We start from the raw sequence: 18,623 nt of genomic DNA on the forward strand, positions 1-18,623 counted from the left end.
GTATGTCAGAATATGAATTGCACAGAAATGGGTGATTTATTATATTAAAATTATCAAATTTAAGATTTAGAGAAGCAAATCAGAACACTGTATGTGTTCGGTGAATGGAAGTGTGTGTGTGTGTGTGTGTGTGTGTGTGTGTGTGTGTGTGTGTGTGTGAAGGCAGGCATTCACATCCCACAGCTTACATATTGTGAGGATCAATTTTATGACAAAAGCTAGGGTTCAAAGAGGAGGGAGCAACATCTAAAAAGTTTCTCCATATGATCAGAGTGTAGGTAAGCCTGTGGGGTATTTTTCTAAGTATTGATTGACATGGGAGGGCCTAGACCATTGTGGGTGGGGCCATTCCCTGGCTGGTGGTTCTGGTTTCTACAAGAAAAAAGGCTGAACAAGCTGCAGTGAGTGAGCCAGAAACAGGACCATCCATAGGCTCTGCATCAGCTCCTGCCTCCAGGATCCTGTCCTGTTTGAGTTCTGGTCCTGACTTCCTTCAGTGCTGAACAGTGATGTGAAAGTGTAAGTCAGATAAACACATTCTTTCTCAACTTGCTTTTAGTCATGGTTCTTCATTGAAGCAACAGAACCCTGACTAGGACACTGTGCATATCAGAGGACATTGTTCAGGAGTTGGCTCTCCCCTTCTACCATGTTGAGGCAGGTCTCTCTTGTTTCTAAGATGTACTGTGTACTCTAGTCCAGCTGGCCTTCTAGCTTCTAGGCATTTTGCAGTCTCATCCCCACATAACTCTGCCATGATTAAGGAATCACAGATGTGTGCCACTGTTCTGTATTTTAGGTGATTTCTAAGGTTTGAACTAACCACACTTGTACAGTCAATGTGTGTACTAGTTTCCCCCAGTATTCCAAAAGCCCTTGCTTTTAAAACTTAAAATATTTTGAAAGTCCAAGGTCCCTTAGAAAAAAAGTCTCTTAATTGGGTCTGGTAAAAAACAAACCAAAAACCTTACATATTTTCTTATACCACAAAGGAAGAATGCAGCACAGAAATATTCAGATGGGAGCATTACCAAAATTCAGCTTTATTTATTAAATCCCTACAGCCCAATATTCAGCATCTGATACAAATGTGTAGCTGGAAGTTTCTCCAGTCCCACCGAGGCCTCAGGTCCTGCAGCTGCTTATAAAATAATCTCTCAGAGGCTTGATATTAATTGTAAATTATATGGCCTATGGCTCAGGCTTCTTACTAGCTAGCTCTTATAACTTAACTCAACCCATAATTATCAGTCTTATGTCTGGCTCATGTCTCTTCTGCTAAGTTTTCTCTTTTCCCTGTCTCTTTTAGATTTTCCCACCTGGCTCCATCCTGCTCTGCCATGGGTCAATGCAGCTCTATCTATCAACCAAGGAGAGCAACACATATTCACAGTATGCAGAAAGACACCCCACAGCACTCATGTGATCTTCTGGGCTCCAGATGGATGAGGCATTCCTCCCTCTCCAGTTCCACTGCTTGCAACACATGCAGTGCAACTTTTCTCAGGATTAGTCTGGCTCCACTCCATATCTGTTCTTCCTCTCAGTAGATGGACCATGGTCTTGCCATCTGCAGTATTCTGTGGCACTCTTTTTACCTCCTCTTACACAGGGTTCCCTATGTTCTGAAGAGAGGAGTCTGATTGGAGAGGTCCAGTTTAGGGTTGAGTGTTCAAGTTCTCTTACTCTCTGTGTATTGTCTAGCTGAGGGTCTCTGTATTTGTTCCCATCTGTTGCAGGAGGAAGCTGCTACTGTGATGGCTGAGAAATGCATTGTCTATGAGTATAGCATGATGTTTTCAGGAATCATTTTATTGCTATGTTCCTTAAGCAGAACAGTAATATTTGGTTTTCCCTATGGACCCTAACCTATCTAGTCTTAGGTTCTTGGCCAGCCAAACAGTGCTGGGTATGCCTTCCCTGTCAGGGAGTGGGGCTTTAATCAAGTCAGGTACTGGTTGATTACTCCAACAAGCTTGTTCCACTCTTGTACCCCCATATCTTGGATGCAGTCACCATTCTAGATGGAGGTTTTGTAGCTGGGCTGGTGTTTACCTTTCTCCTTTGATAGTGAGCGGAGTACTCTTCAGTGCCATGAAATCTAGTCCATAAGTGGTGAGGGCTCTAGGGAGACACCAGCTTGACTTCTCCATGTTCAGTGAGTTGTGTCATTATCATCTTCAGGAACAGCACTTTCCTGTCAGTAAATGGAGAGCAACCAATAGCCTTGCAATACCTTGGGTTGTTTGGGATCACCCTTGGACACCTTTCAACTACAACTTGACTGGATGTAACCCATTTCCAGTACTTCAAGATTTATTTGATAACAAGAGATATCCAATTGGGGCTCTGTATCCTACACTCTGGTTTCTGTTGTTTGGTTTTTGGTTTTTTTGGATTTTTTTGAGGGGGGGGGCTGTTTCATCTAGATCCCCTTCATATATGTATATATTTTAGAGTGGTTCTACACTATTAGGTTTCCATAATCCCTCAAAATGCTCTTAATTTTACCTCTCCCTTCCTATATTTATTTGCCCCTTCTTCTCTCTTCCTCCTCATTTGACCATCCTGTTCCAAACTCGAATCCTCATCCATCCATAACAATCTATTCTATTCCCCCTTTATGGACATTTGTCCCACCCCCCTAGTCCCTTACTCTACACCTAACCTGTGATTATACATATTGTAGCTTACTTATCTTTGACTCAACAGCTAACATCCATATTTAAGTGAAAACATAGCGTATTTGTCATTTTGGGGCTGGGTTAGTTCACTAAAGTTGACTTTTTTTCTACTTCCATCCATTTACCTCCAAATTTCAAGCTTTCCTTTTTTTAACTTCTTTTTTTAATAAATCCACCTCATTTTTTTATGCATTCATCTGTTGACGAATACCTAGGGTGTCTCCAATTTCTGGCTATTATAAATAGAGCAACAATAAACATGGTCAAGCAAGTGTTTCTGTTATAAGTCAAGCATCCTTTGGGTATATTCCAAGAGCAGTATACTAGGTCTTGATCAATTCCCAGCTTACTAAGGAATACCCACACCTATTTCCATAGTGGCCATACAAGTTTGCATTCCCACCAGCAATGGATGAGTGTTGTCCCTTGCTCCCCATTCTTGCCAAAATTAGCTGTCATTTGTTTTATTAATCTTATCTATTCTGACTCATGTAACATGAAATCTCAATATAGTTGGTTTACATTGCCCTCAAGACTAAGGATACCGCACATTTTATGTGTTTCCCATGCTCTAGAATTTCCAATAGTGAAACTTCTCTGTTTAGATCTATAGCTAGTTTTTAATTATGTTATTTATTTTCTTGATATACAGTTTTTTAGTTCCATATATACTTGGTATATTAGCCTTCTCTTGGACATGTACTTGATGAGAAAAAAAAACCAAACACAAAACCTTTTCCCATGTTGTAGGCTGCCATTGGAAAAAAAAACACTATTAGTGGCAGAACAGATAATGCTATGTGAGTGAACCCACAAGTTGACAGACATATTGGGGTTATCAAAGTTCATTAAAGTTATATAATATAATATCCCGATAAAATAATACATTTTTACAATAATAATTTAATGAATATACTTTAATTTGTTTCTACTTGTACTTTGAGAAATGCATAGAATGCATTTTGAAAATATTCACTACCCAATTCCTCCCATTTTGTCTCCCCAATTCTGCCTCTACATCTGTGATGCCCAATTCATATTTTCTTCATTACATTACGTTTTAATAACCCCAGGGCCAGACTCTTAAAGAAAACTGACCCAATTTGCTGGAAGCCATTATTTGTCGAAAGCTCATCATTTAGGAACGAGTATGGACTCAAGGACCCTACCCACTCAGTGCTTGAATATTGACTGGCTTGATATTGCACAAGTGACCACAGCAGCTGTGAGTCATGAGTGCAGGGGTCCTGTCATGGCCAGAAAACACTGTTTACTCTAATCCTCCCTGACTTCTGGCTCCTACGGTCTTTCATGCCTCATCTTCCATGATGGTCTTTGAGCCTTGTGGAAGGTTGTGATACAGATCTTCCATTAATTATGACTGAAATCAATGAAATAAAAACAAAAATATGAAGATACAGTGAAACAAAGAGTCATTTCTTTGAAGACATCAACAAGATGGGCACACCTTTAGCCAAATGAAATAAAAGGAACAGGAGGATGAATATAGTGAAACAAAGGAGGAAAAAGGAGACATGGAGGGTATTTATTCTTTTAAAAATTTACACTCCACCAAACTCCCAAACTCTTTTTAAAGAACTGATGAATTTTTAGATGTTTGTAATCCACCAAAATTATATCAAGATAACATTGAATGGTTTAAATAATTTAATACTAATAAATGGTATAGAAGCCATAATTAAAAACCTCCCAACTAATAGAAGCCCAGAGAAGGACAAATTCAATGTCAAATTTGAACAGACTTTTAGAGAACAACTAACAATCCAGAGACTATTCCATGAAATAGAAAACGAATGAGCTCATTCAAATTCTTTTTTAAGCCAGGGATATCTTGGTGTTAAAAGAGGAAGACATATAGGTAGGTAGGGAGATGATATATATACATAGATACATAGATACATAGATGTATAGATAGATAGAATTATAGGCCTGTTACCCTGATGAATATATACACACAAATTCTCAATAAAATACTTGTATATTAAGTATAGGATCACATTCAAAAATATCCACGATTTTCAGTTTGTCTTCACCTCAAACATACAAGGATAATTCAACATACACAAATCAACATATTTATTCCACCATATAAAATGAATAAAGGACAAAAACAACATGACCATCTTTGTATATGAAAAAAAGGCCTTTGTTAAAATTCAATTTTCACCAATCATAAAAGTCCTGGAGAATCTAGTGATATGGAGGATATAATGCAACACAATAAAGTCATCATTCCAACAAACCCACAGCAACTTCTTGCCCAATAGAGAAAAACTCAGAGAAATTCCTAAAAAGCAGAAAGAGGAAAGGATGCTCACTTCTTCCACTCCTATTCAATATAGAATCTAACTCTTAACAAGAGCAATAAGACAAGTGAAGGAGATAAAGGGGATACAAATGGGAAAGGGAAAGTCAAAATGTCCTTATTTACAGATAATATGATTCTAAACGAATAAAACTAAAAATTTAAAAGAAGTCCCTTATGCCTGACAAATAGATTCATAAAAGTGAAAGATTCTAAAATTAACACACAAAATTCAGTGTCCTTCCGGTATACCAATCACAATCATCCTGACAAAGAAATCAGGGAAACAGTTCCACTCACAAAAGGTTTAAAAATGTATGACAAGACATTTTATATAAGCATACTTTAAAAGCATGATATTAATAAAATTGCTATGAAGTACTCAAAAGCAATTATAAATACATGCAAGACTTTCAAAGCTGATGTTGTAAAAGAAGCTAAAGACTTAAATGAATGGAAGTTTTAAAAGTTTTGTGGATAAGTAGGTAATATAAAAGGTCAATTTTGCTAAATTAATAATACTAATGCAATAGATACTGAAATGTAAATACAATACATCACCCATTTTTGTGGAACTTAATAATGTGACCATAGATGTTCTATTATTGGGCAAAGATAATTTTTTAAGTGGAACAGGCAGGAACATCCAGAGATAATTGTAAAATAGTAAAGTAGGGAAGCATGTCATATTAGAGAGACATATGAAATAAAAATAAAAATACTTTGATAGAGATATTTAAGCAGTATGATAGAGTAGATATTGCAACAGTGTCTAGAAATATTGTAATTGTTGAAAAAAGAGATACAGGCTGGAAGGATAAGGATGGATATGAGAGCTTGCCTTGAGAATATGGCAAGTGTTCTAGTTAAGTTTATATTGTGATCAAAGTCTAAAATGCCAATCTGGGAAAGTGAGGGGTTTATTCATCTCACAGTTTGCAGTCTATCATCCAAGGAAGCCAAGGCAAGATCCCAAGGCAGGGGTTTGAAACCACAAATTATGCTGTTTACTTTTCTACTCCGCTAGCTTTCCTCTGAGGCCCAGGATCACCTGCCTAGGAATGGAACTACCCACAGAGGGCTGAGTCATCCCCCGTTGGTTAGCAACAAGAAAATGCCAAGGAATCATGGTTGCAAGCCAGTTTGATGGAATCCAATTTTAACCTATGTGTTAAGTAGACAGCCAAGATTAGCCATCACATCAAGCCAGAAGGTGAAAATATAAACCTCAGCTTATTGCAAAGAACATTTACCCTTCATAAATAGGATTCTATTTCCATAGTGAAATTTCACCTGTAAGAAGGATAATTTAAAAGGATTTATGTCAGAAATGAAACAATAAGTCAAATAATGAGTGACAATAAACACAAGTCAGAAAGGAAAATTTGGTAAATTTGACTATTGAAGCCTCTTCTGGAGGCTGCATTGTGGACATGGGGAGGGGCTGCTGGCTGACAGTACCTTTGACCACCCTTCCAGTGTTTTGGTGGAGGAGTTCTTATCAAAAACCCAACCTCTTACTACAGAAGCTAGGTCCCAAATACAAGCCTGAATTGTCAGCTGCATGCCAGAGCTTATGTTCTAGAGAAATGGAGAAGTCCATTCTGCTTGATGATTTGGGGAAGGATAGATCCTATTTTGACAGCCATGGATGTTGAAAGCTTCTAAAGCAGCACCAGGCACATTGTCTATTATCATTATTCTTGGTGACACACACTGCAATGCCCATACTTATCATGCTAGTGTCAGTGGTGAGCTCTATAACATGATTTCACTCTGGACTATGATTTATTTCCTATTGCAGCTGTCTCCAAATCCTGCCTCTTTGACCATCAGAGAAACTTCAAGTCTTAATAATCCATTTTGCTCTTAAAGCAACAGAAGGCTTCTAGCTGCTGTTTATAATGAAGACCCCACAGACGGCTTTCCTGGGTCTTCCAATTTAAACAGGAGTTTTTTCTTTCTGAAAATGAATGGAGTGAGCAAGATTGGTTCTGGAGGAGTTCAAGTCCAAATTCATGTGACCCTTCCTGACACCCCACTTTTTCTGAAAGTACAGTGTGTTTGTTTTCTTCCTTTTTCTTTAAAGAGAACCCATTTTCTATCTCTTTAACCATTTTTCACTACAATTACTGCCAGCCATAACATAATTATTTGAATTTCAAATTTATAATTATAGAGACAGACCAGATTGTTTTGTATTTGGGTTTCTAGCTAATCCCCTCCTACCCATGAAAGCAAACACTGGTATCTCATCCTATAATAGCCATCCATGTCCAAAAAAATGCCACTAAAAGTCTTCATGACTATGAGATCTACAGATGACTCACATGTGATTTTGATTATTGTTGCTCCTTCTTTCTCACTCTATGTGAGCCTTTTTCTTATGAGTATTAGTGAAGATGGGAATAAGACTGTGATGGCTATTCTTGGTTGTCAATGCAACTGTATCTGGATTAACAAACAACAAAAACTAGAGTGCACACCTGTGGGAGATCTCCGCTTATTTTGAAGTATGAAGACCTAATTCTAGTTTGGATCTTTGAGGGAGGAAGTCACAGCTTTAATTCAGATCTTTAATCCAGATGAAATCTTGACAACTCCTTTTGTTGGAAGGCCTAAGAAGAATGAAGCTCTTACCCTTTCTCTGCTTGCTCTGGCCTTGTTAGCACAACCATTCCTTGACTGGCATTAAAGCCTACTTCTTTAAAATTCCAGCATATACTGCAGACCAGCTTAGACATCCAGACATGTGGAGTGCACATCTACTGGATTCTTGGACTTTCCATTCACAGCCAGATATTGTTGCATTAGATAGAGCACAGCCTGTAAACCATTCTAACAAACACCCTTCCCATAGAGAATCATTGTATTACTTTTGGGGAATGCTGGCTAAGACACAAGGCTTGTAGAGAGGACATTGAGAGCAGTTAGGGTCTCATAACAGTCCCAGCTCACTTACAAATTCCCAATAGTCACCTTCCCTTAACCATAGGATTCCCCAGGTGCTTGCTCACTTCAGAGAACTCAACCCTCCTACTCAATGATCATGACCAAATTCTTTGGCATGCTTCATTTTTCATTTTATTGGGTATGGATATGAGGAGGCTAAGTGCCAATTTTAGTCAGGGTTTGTAAAGTGAGACTTCAATTCCTTATGGGTGAATTACTGAAAAATTCCTATGAAGCAGAGAGATATCTCTAGCTTTGGAAGGAGGAGGTGCTGAGTTACTTCCCCTGTGTCACAGGAGAGACTTCTGGAAAGGAATCAACAGCTTCTGTTCATCTCATGGAGAACTAATTAGCAAGGAGGCAAAGGCTGTGCCCCATGACATCAGCAGACTCTTTGCTGGACATTCTGTTGTATCCTGGACAGCTCTTGGAATCCCAGTGATGTCACTAGTGTTGTAGCAACACTGACTGCTTTGAGGTCATTTGTTCAGTGACCACAAGCTTGGCCTCTAGACATGCTTTCCAGACTCAGGGGTCTGCTTGGCAGAGGGAATGGACAGCATGGAGAGACCAGAGTGAGGCAGAAGGAAGCTGGCCCTGGGTCTCCCTGGAAAACATGGAGAAAATGGTCCTGGGGAAGAGGCAGTGAGTTTTGGGAAGGAGCTTGGGAGTTTTCTGGATGTGTTGGGACTCAGCTTTCCACAGCGAGGGCTCAAGAACTGGGAACTTCTTGGAAGGGGGCACAGAGGAATTAATGATATTTCTGTACCATGACTGTGTTTCACAGCCACTGGAGTCCTTTAGTTATGTGCCAGTGATAATAGGGAAAGGAGAGTACCCTGGAAAACCCTGAGGTTCTCATACTTGACATCACAGTCACTAGTATGGCATGATAGATGAGGACATCATGGGAATTGCAAGAGGCAGGGTGCTGGGGAGGCTCTCAGGAATCCACAAGGATGACCCCACCTGGAAGAGCTGGCAGCGGTCTAGAGGGTGCCTGGACTGGGCTACTCTGGTGACCAGTCCAGTGAATACCCTAACCGCCATCATAGAGCCTGTGTCCAGTGACTGATGGAGGCAGATGCAGAGATCCATGGCCAAGTGTCAGGCTGAGCTCCAGGAATCCAGTTGATGAGAGAAGGGAGGGATTTTTTTTTTTGCTGGCACGGGACTTCGAGGACATGATAGGAAGACATGCAGAGATGACCAGCCACACTAGTGTAAGCCCCTAAACTGTAGACTAGTGGCTGTTGAGCTCCCATAGGACTGGAGTAGGCCCTCTGGATATGGAAGATGGTTGTTTGGCTCGAACTGTTTGGGGTCACCAAGGCAGGGGTTCGGAATCTGTCCCTGATGCATGGGCAGGCTTTTGGGAGCCCGGTGCCTGTGGTGTAATGCCTTGTGCAGCATTAGTGCAGTGGGGAGGGGCTTGGACCTGCCTAGGCTCAGTGTGCCTGGCTCTCCTGACTCCCTTGGGAGACCTTGATTTGGGGGGTGTGGGGCTGTGGGGTGGATTTGGCGGGAGGTTTGGGGGCATGGGAGGAGGGAGGAGGGAGGGAATGGGATCTGTGGGTGGTATGTAGAATGAGTAGAAAATTTCTTAATAAAGAAAAATTTTAAAATATTAAAAGAAAAGATTTCTCAGATCCACAAACTTCACCCAGATTGGACTCTTAGTAAAGCTATGGGCTCTGAGTGACAAACAGGTAGTGTATTTCCCTGTTGTGGTAAATAGACCATTTTAAAAAAGGGGTCTTAGCAAATAACAGAGGTCCTGCTACTATAATAATGCACTTAATAACACATTCAGTTGACGAATAAATGAAATACATATGAATGAGAAAGGCACATGAAAACAAAACACTGTTTTGTTTTTTGTTTGTTTGTTTTTAGGAAATGAGTTTATTTCAGTTTACAGTCCATCATTGAGAGAATTCAGGGCAGGAACAAAAGCATTGACTGAAGCAGGAACCAGGGAGGAATGCTGTTTGGTGGCTTGCTCAGCTAGCTTCCTTACACAGCCCACAATGGACTAGGCTACCCTAAGTCAGTGGAAATCAAGACGTCCCACACAGACGTACCAAAGGGCAGTCTGATCCATGTAGGCTCTAGATTGAGATTCTCATGCCATTGTTGCTGGGCTGTTTCAAGTGGGCAGATGAAGTTAACTAGGACTCTCCATTCCTTGTCAGCAGGACACACACACGCACACACACACACACACACATCACCTGAATGCCATAATCATTTATTTCTTGTTCTCCAAATTTTTATGTTAATATCATAATATAAAATGCAGTGTACACTTTTAAAACTCCACACACTTTAAAACTTAAAACATTTCTAAAGTCCAAGGTCCCTTAGGAAAAAAATCTCTTAATTGGGTCTGGTCAAACAAACCAAAAAAAATTTAGGTATTTTCTTATTCCACGATAGAAGAATGGAGCACAGAAATATTCAGATGGGAACATTACCAAAACCCAGTTTTAAATATCAAATTCCTACAGCCCAATGCCCAGCATCTGATACTCAGGTGATATTCTGTGCTCCAAATGGATGGGGCATTTCTCCCTCTCCAACTCCACTGCATGCAACACATGCAGTGCAGCTTTTCTCGGGGTTAGTCTGGCCCCACTCTATATCTGTGCTTCCCCTCAGTAGATGGACCATGGTCTTGCCATCTGTGGTATTCTGTGGCACTATTTTTACTTCCTCTTACACAGGGTTCCCTAAGTCCTGAGGGGAGGAATTGGAGTGGATATGTTCTGTTTAGGGTTGATTGTTCCAAGTTCTGTTATTCTCTGCCTATAATCTACTGAGGGTCTCTGTATTTGTTCCCATCTGCTGTAGGAGGAAGCTGCTCTGATGAGGGCTGAGAAAGGCATTATCTCTGAGTACTGCAGAATATTGTTAGGAGTCATTTTATTGCTATGCTCCTTAAGCACAACAGTAGTATTTGGTTTTCACTGTGGTCCCTGGCCTGTCTATTCTCAGGTCTTGTCCACCCACACAGTGCTGGGTATGGGTTCCATCTCATGGAATGGCCTTTAATCAAGTCAGATATTGGTTGGTTTCTCCCACACATTTTGTTCCACTACTGCCTCAGCATATCTTGGTATTGTAGCTGGGTTGGTGTTTACCTTTCTCCTTTTTTAGTGAGCTGAGTACCTTCCAGCACCATGAAATCTAGTCCATAAGTGGTGAGGGCTCTAGGGAGACACCAGCCTGACTTCTCCATGGTCAAAGAGTTGTGTCATTATCATCTTCAGGAACAGCACCTTGGTGTCAGTATATGGAGAGCAACCAATAGCCTCGCAATAGCTTGGGTTGTTTGGGATCACCATCGGACAACTTTCACCTACAACTTGACTAGATGTAACCCATTGCCAGTACTGCAAGCTTCATTTGGTAACAAGAGATATCCATTTGGGGCTCTGTATCCTACACTCTGGTTTCTGTTTGTTTTGATTTTGTTTATTTGTGTTTTTTTGGGTGGGAGTCTTTCTTTCTTTCTTTCTTTCTTTCTTTCTTTCTTTCTTTCTTTCTTTCTTTCTTTCTTTCTTTCTTTCTTTCTTTCTTTCTTTCTTTCTTTCATCCTTCCTTCCTCCTTCCCTCCCTCCCTCCCTCCCTCCCTCCCTCCCTCCCTCCCTTCCTTCCTTCCTTCCTTCCTTCCTTCCTTTTTTTGGAAATAGCATTTCTCTGTGTAGCTTTGGAGTCTCTCATGGAACTCACTCTGTAGCCTAGGCTGGACTTGATCTCACAGAGATCCACCTGCCACTGCCACCCGAGTGCTGGCATTAAAGGCATGCACCACCACCACCCAGCTTTCTTTTTTGGGGGAGAGGTATTTCAACTAGATCCCCTTCATATATGTATATGTTTTAGAGTGGTTCTACTCTATTAGGTTTCCGTAAGATCCCTCAAATTGCCCTTACTTTTACCTCTCCCTCCCTATATTTATTTGCCCCTTCTCTCTCCCTCCTCATTTGATCATCTGTTCCTCATCGATCCCTCATCCATCCACAACAATCTATTCTATTCCCCCTATATGGAGATCTGTACCTCCCCGCTAGTCCCTTACTCTATACCTAACCTGTGTTTATACAAATTGTAGCTTACTTATCTTTGACTCAATAGCTAATATCTGTATATAAATTTAAACATACCATATTTGTCTTTCTAGTTCTGAGTTATCTCAATCAGGATGATTTTTTTTAGCTCCATCCATTTACCTGCAAATTTCATGATTTCCTTTTTCTTTTTTTTTTAAAAAGATTTGTGTATTTATTTATTATGTATACATCGTTCTGTTTGTATGTATGTCTGCATACCAGAAGAGAGCACCAGATCTCATTATAGATGGTTGTGAGCCACCATGTGGTTGCTGGAAATTGAAGTCTGGACCTCTGGAAGAGCAGTCAGTGCTCTTAACCTCTGAGCCACATCTCTAGGCCAAACCTTTGTCTTTTTTTCTTCAAGACAGGGTTTCTCTGTGTAGGTTTGGAGCTTTTACCTGGAGCTCACTTTGTAGACCAGGCTGGCCTTGAACTCACAGATATCTGCCTGCTTCTGTCTCCAAGTCTGGGATTAAAGGTGTGTGCCACCACCACTTGGCCCCTTTTTCTTTTTTAACTGCCGAGTAATAGCCCATTTCTGTAACTGTACCTCATTTTCTTTGAGCATTCATCTGTTCATGAATACCTAGGATATCTCCAGTTTCTGGCTATTATAACTATAGCAACAATGAACATGGTCGAGCAAGTGAGTGTCTCTGTTTTAGGAGAAGCATCATTTGGGTGTATGCCAAGAAAGGTATAGCTGGGTCTTGACCAATTCCCAACTTCCCAAGGAACAGCCACAACTCTTTTCATAGTGGCCATACAAGTTTGCATTTCTACCAGCAATGGATGAGTGTTTCCATTACTCCCCATTCTTGCCAACATTACCTCTCATTTGTTTTATTAATCTTATCTATTCTGATTCATGTAACATGAAATCTCAAAATAGTTTTGATTTACATGGCCCTAAAGACTAAGGATACTGCACATTTTAAAGTGTTTCCCAGAAAGTATAATTTCTACTAGTGAAACTTCTGTTTAGATCTATACCTAGTTTTTAACTGTGTTATTTATTTTCTTGATATACACGTTTTTTTTTGTTTTATATATAATTTTTATATTAGCTTTCTATTGGATATGTAGTTGTTAAAAAAAAACCTTTTCCCATGTTATAGGCTGCCATTTAAAACAAAACACTATTAGTGGCAGAACAGATAATGCTCTGTGAGTGAACCCCAAGTTGACAAGACACATTGTGGTTATTAAAATTCACTAAAGTTATACAAAAAATCTCCCTATATAATAATACATTTTACTGTAATAATTTAATGAATATTCTTCATTATATTTTTACTTAATCTTTGAGAAATGCATAGGATGTATTTTGAAAACATTTACCACCCAACTCCACCCATTTTGTTGTCATCCCAAGCTGCCTCTATATCTATGATGCCCAATTTACATCTTCTTCATTATGTTACTTTTTATCAAACCTAGGAGCAGACTCTTTTTTGTTAGTTTTTGTTTGCTTGTTGTAGATGTAACCAACCATCTTATTAAATAAGAAACACAGAGCCAATGTAAAGATAAAAGCCCAAGAGATCAGAGCTAAGATCCTTACCCTTCTGTTTTAGCGGTCCTCTTCAGCCAAGGGAGACCTACTTCCTGTGTGTTTGTCATTATATAGACTTTCTGTTCAGCCTTCTCATTGGTTGTAAACCCAACCACATGACTGCCTCATCACTGCCTGTCTGTACAGACCTCCAGGTCTTCTATGGTTGGTAGTGAGATTAAAGGCATGTGTCTCCAATGCTGGCTGTATCCTTGGCCACATAGAGATCTACCTAGCTCTGCCTACCAAGTGCTGGGATAAAGGCGTGCACCATGAATACCCAGCTCTGCTATGGCTTACTATTACCTCTGACCCCCAGGGAACTTTATTAACATACACATAAAATCACAATTCAGTACAAATAAAATATCAGCATAGTTTGTTTGTTTGTTTGTTTTGTTTTGAGACAGGGTTTTTCTGTGTAGCTTTGTGCCTTTAGTGGAACTCACTCTGTAGCCCAGGGTGTCCATGAACTAACAGAGATCCACCTGCTTCTGCCACCCTAGTGCTGGGATTAAAGGCGTGTGCCACCACTGCCTGGCCAGACCCAGACTCTTAAAGAAAACTGACCCAATTTTCTGGAAGCCATTATTTGTCCAAAATGCATCAGTTAGGAGTAGGGGCTCAAGGACCTTTCCCACTCTATGCTTGAATGTTGACAGGCATTGGACAATGACTACAGCAGCTCTGAGTCATGAGTGCAGTGGTCCTGTCATGGTCAGAAGACACTGTTTGCTCTAATCCTCCCTGACCTCTGGCTCCTATAGTCTTTCTGCCTCATCTTCCATGATGGTCTTTGAGCCTTGTGGGAAGGGTGTGATACAGATGTCCCATTAAATATGACTGAAATCAATGAAATAAAAAGAAAAATATAAAGATACAGTGAAACAAAGATTCAGTTCTTTGAAGACATTAACAAGATGGGCACACCTTTAGACAAATTAAGCAAAACGAAGAGGAGGATGAAAATAATAAAAACAAAGGAGGCAAAAGGAGACACGAAAGGAATTTAATTCTTTAAAAATTTATTCTTCACCAAACTGGAAAAAAATCTTTTCAAAGAACTGATAGATTTTTAGATGTCTGTACTCCACCCAAATTATATCAAGATTACATGAACATTTTAACCCTATAAAAATTAGTGGTCTAGAAGCCGTAATTAAAAATCTCCCAACTAAAAGAAGCCCAGAGAAGGACAAATTCAGTGTCAAATTTGAAGAGACATTTAAAGAACAACTAACACTCCAGAAATTATTTCATAAAATGCAAAAAGAAGGAGCTCATCCAAATTCATTTTTAAGCCAGGGAAAACCTGGTATTGAGAGGAGGAAACAGATAGGTAGGTAGATAGATAGATAGATAGATAGATAGATAGATAGATAGATAGATAGATAGATGATAGATAGATAGATGGATAGATGGGTAGTAAATGGATAGATAGATAGAATTATAAGCCTATTACCCTGATGAACATATACACACAAATTCTCAATAAAATATTTGCAAATCAATTTCAGGATCACATCAAAAAAATTATCCACATGGTCAAGTTCCTTCACTTCAAACCTACAAGGATAATTCAACATACATATATCAACCTATTTATCCCACCAAATAAAATTAATAAAGGATAAAAACAACATGAACATCTGTGTAGATAAATTTTAAAAAAGTACAGAGAAATGGATGAGATCTACATGAGAACCAGGACGTGAGTGGGGGTAATGAAGGGCAAGAATCAAGGGAAAGAGAGCTTGGGGGAGCAGGAGATCCCAGCTAGATCAAGAACAGGGAGGGAGAACAAGGAATAAAAGACCGTGATATTTGAATAACACATGGGAACAGGAAGAAGCAAAGTGATAGAGAGGTCCCCAGAAATCCACAAAGATACCTCCACAATAGACTACTGGCATTGGTCAAGAAAAAGCCCAAACTGACTTAGTCTGGTGACAGGATGGCCAAACACCCTAACTGTCATGCTAGAAATCTCAATCAACGACTGATGGAAGCAGATGCAGAGATCCATGGCCAGGCCCTAGGTGGAGCTCCAGGAGTCCATTTCATGAGAAAGAGGAGGGATTGTATGAGCAAGAATTGTTGAGACCAAGATTGGAAAAAGCACAGGGACAAACAGCCAAACGAATGGAAACACATGAACTATGAACTAATAGCTGAGGATTCCCCAACTGGATCAGGCCCTCTGGATAAGTGAGACAGTTGATTAGCTTGAACTGTTTGGGAGGCATCCAGGCAGTGGGACCTGAATCTGTTCTTAGAGCATGAGCTGGCTTTTTGGAACTTGGGGCTTATGCAGGGACACTTCTCTTAGCCTGGGAGGAGGGGAATGGACCTGCCTGGACTGAATCTACCAGGTTGAGCTGAATCCCCACGGGTGTCTTTGCCCTGGAGGAGATGTGAGTGCGGGGTAGACTGGGGGGAAGGCAGGGACAAGGAGTGGGAGAGGACAGGGGAATCCGTGGCTGATATGTAAAATTAAATTATAAAATAAAAAATTTATTATTATTATTATTATTATTATTATTTATTTTACAATACTATTTGGTTCTACATAATAGCCACAGATCCCCTCATTCTCTCTCCTCCAGTCCCCCTCCCCTTCCACCCAGCACACCTCCCATTCCCACCTCCTCCAGGTCAAAGCCTCCCCCGAGGACTGGGATAGACCTGATAGACTCAGTCCAAGCAGGTCCAGTCCCCTCCTCTCAGATTGAGCCAAGCGACCCTGCATAAGTCCCAGGTTTCAAACAGCTAACTCATGCAATGAGCCCAGGACCTGGTACCACTGCCTAGATGCCTCCTAAACAGATCAAGCCAATCAACTGTCCCATCCATTCAGAGGTCCTGATCCAGTTGGGGGCCCCTCAGGATTTGGTCCACAGTTCATGTGTTTCCATTCATTTGCCTATTTGCCCCTGTGCTTTATCCAACCTTGGTTTCAACAATTCTCGCTCCCATAAACCCTCCTCTTTTTCACTAATTAGACTCCCAGCGCTCCACCCGGGGCCTAGCCGTGGATGTCTGCATCCAGATTCCTCAGTCCTTGGATGGAGTTTATGGCACAGCTATTAGGGTGTTTGGCCATCCCATCACCAGAGTAGGTCAGTCCCGGCTGTCTCTCGACCATTGCCAGCAGTCTTTGTGGGGGTATCTTTGTGGATTTCTGTGGGCCTCTTTAGCTCTTTGTTTCTTCCTTTTCTCATGTGGTCTTCATTTACCATGGTCTCCTATTCCTTGTTCTCCCTCTCTTTTCTTGATCCAGCTAGGATCTCCCACTCTCTTTCCCTCGACCCTCGCCCTTCATTGCTTCCACTCATGTCCAGGCTGTTCATGTAGATCTCATCCATTTCTCCGTGTCTTTCTTGGGGTCCCGTTTTCCAGGTAGTCTCACTGGTGATGTGATTAGCAGTCCAGTCATCCTTGTGCCACATCTAGCATCTTCCTATGAGTGAGTACATACCATATTTGTCTTTCTGAGTCTGGGTTACCTCACTCAGGATGACTTTTTCTAGACCCATCTATTTACCTGCAAACCTCATGATGTCATTGGTTTTCTCTGCTGAGTACTAAAAGAAAAAAAATCCAACTTTTATCAACGATAAAATCCTGGAGAATCTGGGGATATAGAGGATATAATTCAACACAATAAAGTCATCATACCACAAGCCCACAGCAACATGATGCTAAATAGAAAAAAACTCATAGCAATTCCAGAAAAGCAGGAAGAAGAAAATGATGTTCACGCCCTCCACTCCTATTCAATATAGAACTTTAACTCTTAGCAAGAACAATAAGACAACTGAAGGAGATAAAGGAGATACAATGGGAAAAGGAGAAGTCAAAATGTCCTTATTTGCAGATGATATGATTCTAAACAACTAAAACTAAAAATTTATCAGAAATCTGTTATGCCTGATAGATAGATTCATAAAAGTGAGAGATAGAAAAATTAATACACAAAATTCAGTGGCCTTCCTGTATACTAATCACAACCATACTGACAAAGAAATCAGGGAAACAGTTCCACTCACAACAGGCTTCAAAATGTATAACAAGACTTTTTATTTTATTTTATTTTATTTTATTTTACAATACAATTCAGTTCTACATATCAGCCACAGATTCCCTTGTTCTCCCCCCTCCTGCCCCTCTCTCCTTCCCCCAGCTTACCCCCCATTCCCACCTCCTCCAGGTCAAAGCCTCCCCCGAGGACTGAGATCAACCTGGTAGACTCAGTCCACGTAGGTCCAGTCCCATGCTCCCAGGCCGAGCCAAGGGACACTGCAGAAGCCCCAGGTGTCAAACAGCCAACTCATGCACTAAGCACATGACCCAGTTCCACTGCCTGGATGCCTCCCAAACAGATCAAGCCAATCAACTGTCTCACCCATTCAGAGGGCCTGATCCAGTTGGGGCCCCTCAGCCACTGGTGCATAGTTCATGTGTTTCCATTCCTTTGGCTGTTTGTCCCTGTGCTTTATCCAACCTTGGTTTCAACAATTCTTGCTCATATAAAACCTCCTCTTTCTTGCTAATTAGACTCCCAGAGCTCCACCTGGGGCCTAGCCATGGCTCTCTGCATCCAGATCCTTCAGTCATTGGATGGGGTTTCTAGCACGACAATTAGGGTGTTTGGCCATCCCATCACCAGAGTAGGTCAGTTCGGGCTGTCTCTCGACCATTGCCAGCAGTCTATTGTGTGGGTATCTTTTTGGATTTCTGTTGGCCTCTCTATCACTTTGCTTTTTCCTATTCTCATGTGGTCTTCATTTACCATGGTCTCCTATTCCTTGTTCTCCCTCTCTGTTCTTGATCAAGCTGGGAATTCCCGCTCCCCCAAGCTCTCTTTCCCTCCACACTCACCCTTCATTACCCCCACTCATGTCCAGGTTGTTCATGTACATCTCATCCATTTCTCCATCATTGGGCGAGCTCTATGTCTTTCCTGGGGTCCTGTTTTCCAGGTAGCC

At 40.8% G+C, this 18,623-nt stretch overlaps 1 protein-coding gene across 1 annotated transcript in view; it reads left to right on the forward strand.

The window, feature by feature from the left end:
• LOC143267225 (disks large homolog 5-like) overlaps positions 1-18,623 on the forward strand; it is a 74,034-nt gene that overhangs the window by 36,298 nt on the left and 19,113 nt on the right. The window lies entirely within an intron of this gene.

The sequence above is a fragment of the Peromyscus maniculatus genome, chromosome 9, assembly GCF_049852395.1.
Source record: "Peromyscus maniculatus bairdii isolate BWxNUB_F1_BW_parent chromosome 9, HU_Pman_BW_mat_3.1, whole genome shotgun sequence".
NCBI classification, from domain to species: Eukaryota; Metazoa; Chordata; class Mammalia; order Rodentia; family Cricetidae; genus Peromyscus; species Peromyscus maniculatus.